A 6,363-nucleotide genomic window follows, 5' to 3' on the forward strand; every position below is an offset into this window, starting at 1 on the left:
GGAAAAGAGATATTTTGAATTTCTGTTTATTTTGTAAGAGAGAACGTGTTGTTTGCTGTCTGAGTATATGTGTGGGGAGTTGTTTTTTCCTTTGTTCCCCTCCCCGCCAAGATTCACTATCTGTGATATTCTACGCTATGTAGTAGCTTTGCTATCTATCACTGAAAAAGATCCAGAGTACGTTGGGCAGGAGATGCACCAGTTGCATTGTCTACAAAGGAAGTCTCGGAGGGCATGGAGCCCTCAAGCGTAGATCCACTGTGCAGAGACGAAAAACAAGCCATTGGCTGAAACCCGCTGGCCTCTATTGCTAAGCTCTGCAATAGTTTTCTTCTACTAGAGAATGGGAGGGTTTTTTATGTGGTTATACCTGCAAAGCTATGCATTGCTGCCCACAAAACCAGCATGGCCACAGTATCGGCAAGTGCTGACTAAGGGGCCCCCACCAAACTGGGGGAGAAATGCACCGATCTCATCTCTGCTGATCTTTCTTTCTCTGGTCGCTTCTACTTGTGCTTTGTGCAGGCTCTGGGGAATTCATCCTTACTAAAAAACTTCAGAAATGTGCGTGTGGGACATGCAGCTTTACAATTTTGATGTATTCAGAAAGCCATGCAAATACTATATGAGTATGTGAGGTACTAGTCAGGGAGACAGTTTCAGTTAAAATAGCTGACGTACATATCTGGAAAGACAGATGAACTATGCTGGGGTGAAAAGTATAATCGTGCTTTTAATATTCATGAATGATATATGGCTATATAGCTCTTTAGGGACAGGACAATACAGATACAGACATATTCAGAAAAGTTGGATGTCACTGGACAAACACATGAATGTAATCCCGGAAGCAATGCTTCCCAGGACATTATTTTCTTACAGGGATAACGTCCTTGATCTTGAATGACTGCAGGTTTTAAGTGAATACAGGGTAAAAGTATGTCAGTACTTTCTACTGAAATCATTTGACATGACAACTTTAAAATACGCAAAACGTATTCTACTGATAAAGAAATACATAAAGTACTGGATCCCAGAAATAAATACCCAGTAAGTAAATATCTGGTAGCACTATATGTGAATTATATAAATGCACACACACATATATACACAGATGTATATGTTAACACTATAGACAAATGCATATAGAAAAAAAAAAAAACCGTATATGCATATTTACATACTATTCCTACAGACTTTTGACAAGAACAAACCATTCAGAAGGTAGCAGGTTTACTTAAAACAAATCAGACATTTTATCACTGCATTTCACTTGCTTTTCTTTTACCGTCATGCCTGCCTCCTTGAAATGTACCTTCATATTGTGGTAAAAAACAAGCTCACATTTCTTAGCTGCTGATTGGAAAAGCTAGTAATGCGCAGCAGTGTTCTGTTTCAAAACATACACAATCTGATCTTGCATGATCTTGTATCTGATCTCCACCATGGTGTGAGCTGCAGGTGCTGAGCTTCTCTGGAAATGCAGACCTAGTGCAAAGAAGCCTAAGTAGAGGTATCTCTGTCTTTAGGTTTTGATATGGTAACTGACACCTGGCTATCAGATCGTGGACATCTGTTTGACAGTTTTGACTTGTAATTATTATGATGAATCCTTAAACAAACAGATCATAGTAGACAGTGGAAAACACACTAGAATAAAGCAGAACCTGATCTGTTGCTAGGACTGATGTGTGTAAAAGAAATCAATAAACAATAATACTTAAAAAAAAAAAAAACAACCAAAAAAACCAGCAATTTGTTCTACTTTTCTACCTACTGAAAGCATACAGTACAATGCAGTTGCTGTTGCCAGTTTAAACTGTGAATTCTTTGGTAGAATCATATCTTCAAAGAAAAAGATATTATTATTGCTTTTATTATGATGTATTTACTGTGGCACATACTTGCAAAATGAAGAGCCTGAAGTAATACTCCTAACACCCTATTCAGACACTCAGACATAACCAGACTGAAATCAAAGCATCAGTTGCTCTCCTTTAATTCAATAGGATTTGTGAGGGTACAACACGTTAAGAATATAAGGCCATTTTTACTTTGATTCCTTAATAAATGGACTTAGGATCCTAACTGGAAAGCTGTAACTTATGTGCATAGCAAGGGGGTTAAGGTGGCACAGGGTTAAGGTGGGAAGGCATCATAAGTCTCTTTGCTCTGTTTCAACCTTCTGATATTTGATGCCATTCGCCAGAGGTCTCCTAAGTGTAAAAAGTTTGTCTCCTCTTGTTAAATTGCCACCTGCTCAGGGAAAAGCTAATCCATTAAGGTCAAGCAGTTCTGAGAAGGTGCTGCAGTGCCTGGGGCAGCCTCTTGAGTTTCACTTCTAGCAGCTGCAGGAAGATGAAGACGGGATGGTCCTTGTTACTGAAATTAGACAGATCAGGAAGTAAACAGAGCTCGCCTTTCATCTGATGTGGCTTTGAGATGGGAAATGTTGGGGAGGGGGGCAGAGAAGAGGGTGAATTCCTCTTCTAATTACTTTATGGGTCAGTTCTCCAGACTTCATGTCAACGTCAGACATGCATAATCTTTTTTTTATTTTTAAATGAGAGAAAAGGGAAAAAATCTCATGAACTACTGAAGATTTTAGGGTTTACTATCATTTAGTTCTGAAGACCATGACTTTCATGGGGATTATTATGCTTTCCTTTGGGAATAAGCAGCCAGTAGAGCTAAAACAGGGGAAGAGCCATGCTGTCTGCATAAACTTCTTGTCTCCTTTACATATTGAAACCTTCACTTTCTGTGTTCATTACTTGGCTTCTTTCTTCTGAAGTGGACTTTAGGCTTATGAAAGGTGCTGGACCAACAGTACAGGCTTAAACCCTCTGTTTTTCACACCAAAGCAGGCCTGTGAGACCATCTCCTCCCTACAGATCTGAAGGGACAGTCACTCACTATAAAGAAGAGTCAGATGCCACCTCCACAGCAAAGGCTTCCTGGTTGCCCTCCCCTCCCCACAGCCTTGCTCAGCCTGCGCGAACTGCAGCAGCCCTCTGGTGCATCACCTTGCAGAACTCACTGACTCCTGGATGGTGACATCAGAAAAAAAGAGCAAAAAATTGAATGACGAAATCATTCAGGAGCAATGCACGGATGTGCTCAGCACGAGCTATAACTCGTAGCAGCTGTTTGGATGTGCCACAGCAAATGAATGAGCCAGACTCGATCTTGTTTTGTCTAACCCAGAGCCAATATTGTCTAGGATCAGCTGGTGCAAAAGCAGACTTTTCAACACCTTGTTTTGGGTAACATAGGCTGTGACTATATGAATTCCATAGGCGCAGGCAGCCTTATTGCTTCAGTCCCTGCTTCTCACACACCCACTTGGAGTCCTATTTTCACAGGGTTTTTAAGAGCCGCTTTAGAGAGCTGTGATAATCCGGGGGATTAGTGAGAGCCAGAGGGGAGCCAGACACATGATGCCCCACAACTGAAACATGCAGATGCTTTGCTTTGATGTGATAAGGCGCAATGAAGCCTTTTAAAACTGAGATGAGGGAGTGTTTTGTAGAGCAGTGCAGCATCCTAACTCTACCAGGGCCATCAGAAGCTGAGATGCTGTGAAGACAGCTGGTCAGCTACTTGACTCAATTAAGTTTTTGCCCCCTTGATTCTCCTCGCCAAAGCTCTCTCCTTCACCTTCCCCCACCCCTCTGCTCTCCTGGTTTACAAAGCAACAGTGGCAAGCAGGCAAACCATATTTTATAGTTGATGTCCCAAGTGAGATGGAAAGATACCCTCCTCCAGAGTCAGCTATGTCTGCATTATTAGCCAGAAAGAGCCTTTTGACTGGATGAAAATAGAAATGTTCTAAAATCCTCTTTATTCCTCTGACTTGCAGCAGAGATGCAGACTTTGGGTCTCCCAAAGCCAATGGATTATTTCAAAAGTTTTCTCTCTTCTAAGCTGGGCAAGACACCCAAGCACCTACCTTTCCCTCTGTAAGTTCTCAGCATGTTTCCCCACCAGAGACATGTGCATTTGCATGTAGCTACATTTCTTTTTGCATAACTGTTTCTCCAAATATATACAGAAAATCTCTAATGTGCATGCAGATGCAAATAGGTACATATTTAATCATATATCTATATTTATATATATATATACGTATAACTTACTGGGGGATCAGGATGTTCACTTGGCAATTTCCATTCACGCAAGAAATCTATATGTACACAGTTGGTGTCAGTTATGGCATTAGGCTTTAATGAGGATTAAGTTGTGCTGAGTATTTTATAGAGATCAGAGGAAAAACAATCCCTATGCCAAAGTACTTAACGATCTACATAGCGCAAAATAGAAATAGTGGATAAGGTGATGGAAGAAAAATGTTCTTCTAGTTAAAGGATTTTCCTAAAATTGTTGAAAATTCTTTTCTTACCTGGTGTTAAGAAAGCACAAATATTTAGTAGCTCTTAAATTTTAAGTCAATAGTTCATTAATTTACCAGCAACTCTCAAAGTTGTGTCTGGATCTCCAAGAAAGCTCATCATCAGGACTGTTTGAAAATATGACTTGCTGATTACAGTGAGTCTGTAAACCGCAGATCACAGTGTGCTCTAAGGTGCCAACAAGATGTGTTCTCAAGCTCTGAAGATTTAATTTTTAACTAGAAAATACTAGCTTAATTGAAATATCAGTAAAATACCATCACACACCCAGATCCTGAAGCCTGTTTGCTTAGATCTTAGAATCTATATAGAGTGAATTCTGGGCGAAGTTATTGAACACTAACCCTCAGGCTCATAACAACAGTATGGGACCAGAATGCTTTCAGAAGTCATCACGCACTACCAGATCTGAGAGTGATGGATAGGATAGGGAGAGAAACTATTGTCTGCTTCTTTGTGGTACTTTTCCACTGTTTTCTTCCGTTTTCCTTAACACTCTGTACTTTTTATTTCTCACGTCTCAGGTGAGAGCCCTAATTGGCAAGGTAGAGACTACTGTGGAATCATTGCTTGTGGGTGGGTGGGTGGGTGTGAAAAATTCCTGAAGGTTTTGGTTTCATTCTGCATTGGAATGAAAACAGATCTTGAAACCTCAAAATTGATCATTAAATAGAATTTGTTGGGTTTTGGCCAGCCTAACTTTTCTCCACCATCTGCTTGGCAAACCATCTTGTCTTTGGGATGCAGTTGGAAGAGGCCTATTATGATTAGTATAAATGCTGCTGGAAAATAAACTCTTTATTGGAATTTTTATGTTATTGCAACAGACAAGGAAAGTCTTGCTAATTGGATCCTATCCCTCCACTGCCAGTTTCAGTTAAGAAGAAATGTAAGCAGTGCACAGTTGGGATTTTGTCTTTGTTATTAAACACATAGTTATTTAAATGCAATCTAGAGCAGATACATCATTCGGTATACCGCTAGGTATACTTCTTTCTTTGGCACAAACATTTGCCTCATTATCGGGCACAGACCTAAAATGCATATTTAGTCCAAAATGCCAACTGAATTCTAAAAAAGTATCCAGTCACGACTGGGCACAATCTGAGTATTTTAAAAATAATGACAGCAAACCACCAAACAAACCAGAAGCATTGTTGGAATAGATCAATAATTGTAAAGAAACTGTTCCTGACATGAGCCAAGGTCTGTAAAAATGGTTTCGTAATAGTCTCACATCAGCAAATCTCTTCAAGATGCTCTTTTAATCTGCAATATTTTGGTTTCAAAATCCCTGCGGAATTAGTGATTATCTCTTTCATTTTAATGTTCCAAAGGTGCAGTACCTCATATTCTTTCAAAAGTCATTTGACAAAGAGAACAGAAGATGTTAGCCCCCTTGCCAAGTGGAAAGCTTTAAAAAGCTCTTATTATTATTCTGCAAAATGCAAACAAAGCTCAGGAGGGGTCCATGCTAGGAAGCGATTTGCATCTCTTGGAATGATTTAAAACTGATGAAGACAACAACTCGAGTGACTTCTTACCCTCAGTGGACCTCGAAGGCTCTGGCAAAAAAGGAAGTTAAATATTTAAATTATTTTGCTACTGAACGACACAAAAACTGATCTGATGTTTAGGCCTTCTGTCCCTGCTGCTGGGCCTTTGGCACTTTGTCATCTGTGACCTTGACTCAGGGACTCACTGATCCCCATTTTATCAACAGCCAGTGGCTGCACAGTCTCTTGCTGATACGGCTGCACATGGTGCTGCTTAAAAAATGGCACTGCCTCACTTCTTGAGAAATTAGCTTCTTTCACAGATTGTTTTATCTACTGGAAACATTAAGATTTTTTTTATGACAAAGTCCATATAGCTCTAGGAGAACAAGCTGGATTTGGTGACTACTCCCAGTCAACAGAGTCATGGGAAAGTAGATAAATAAGTGTTTGTG

Source organism: Falco punctatus (assembly GCF_963210335.1).
Source record: "Falco punctatus genome assembly, chromosome: 3".
In the NCBI taxonomy this organism is placed as follows: domain Eukaryota; kingdom Metazoa; phylum Chordata; class Aves; order Falconiformes; family Falconidae; genus Falco; species Falco punctatus.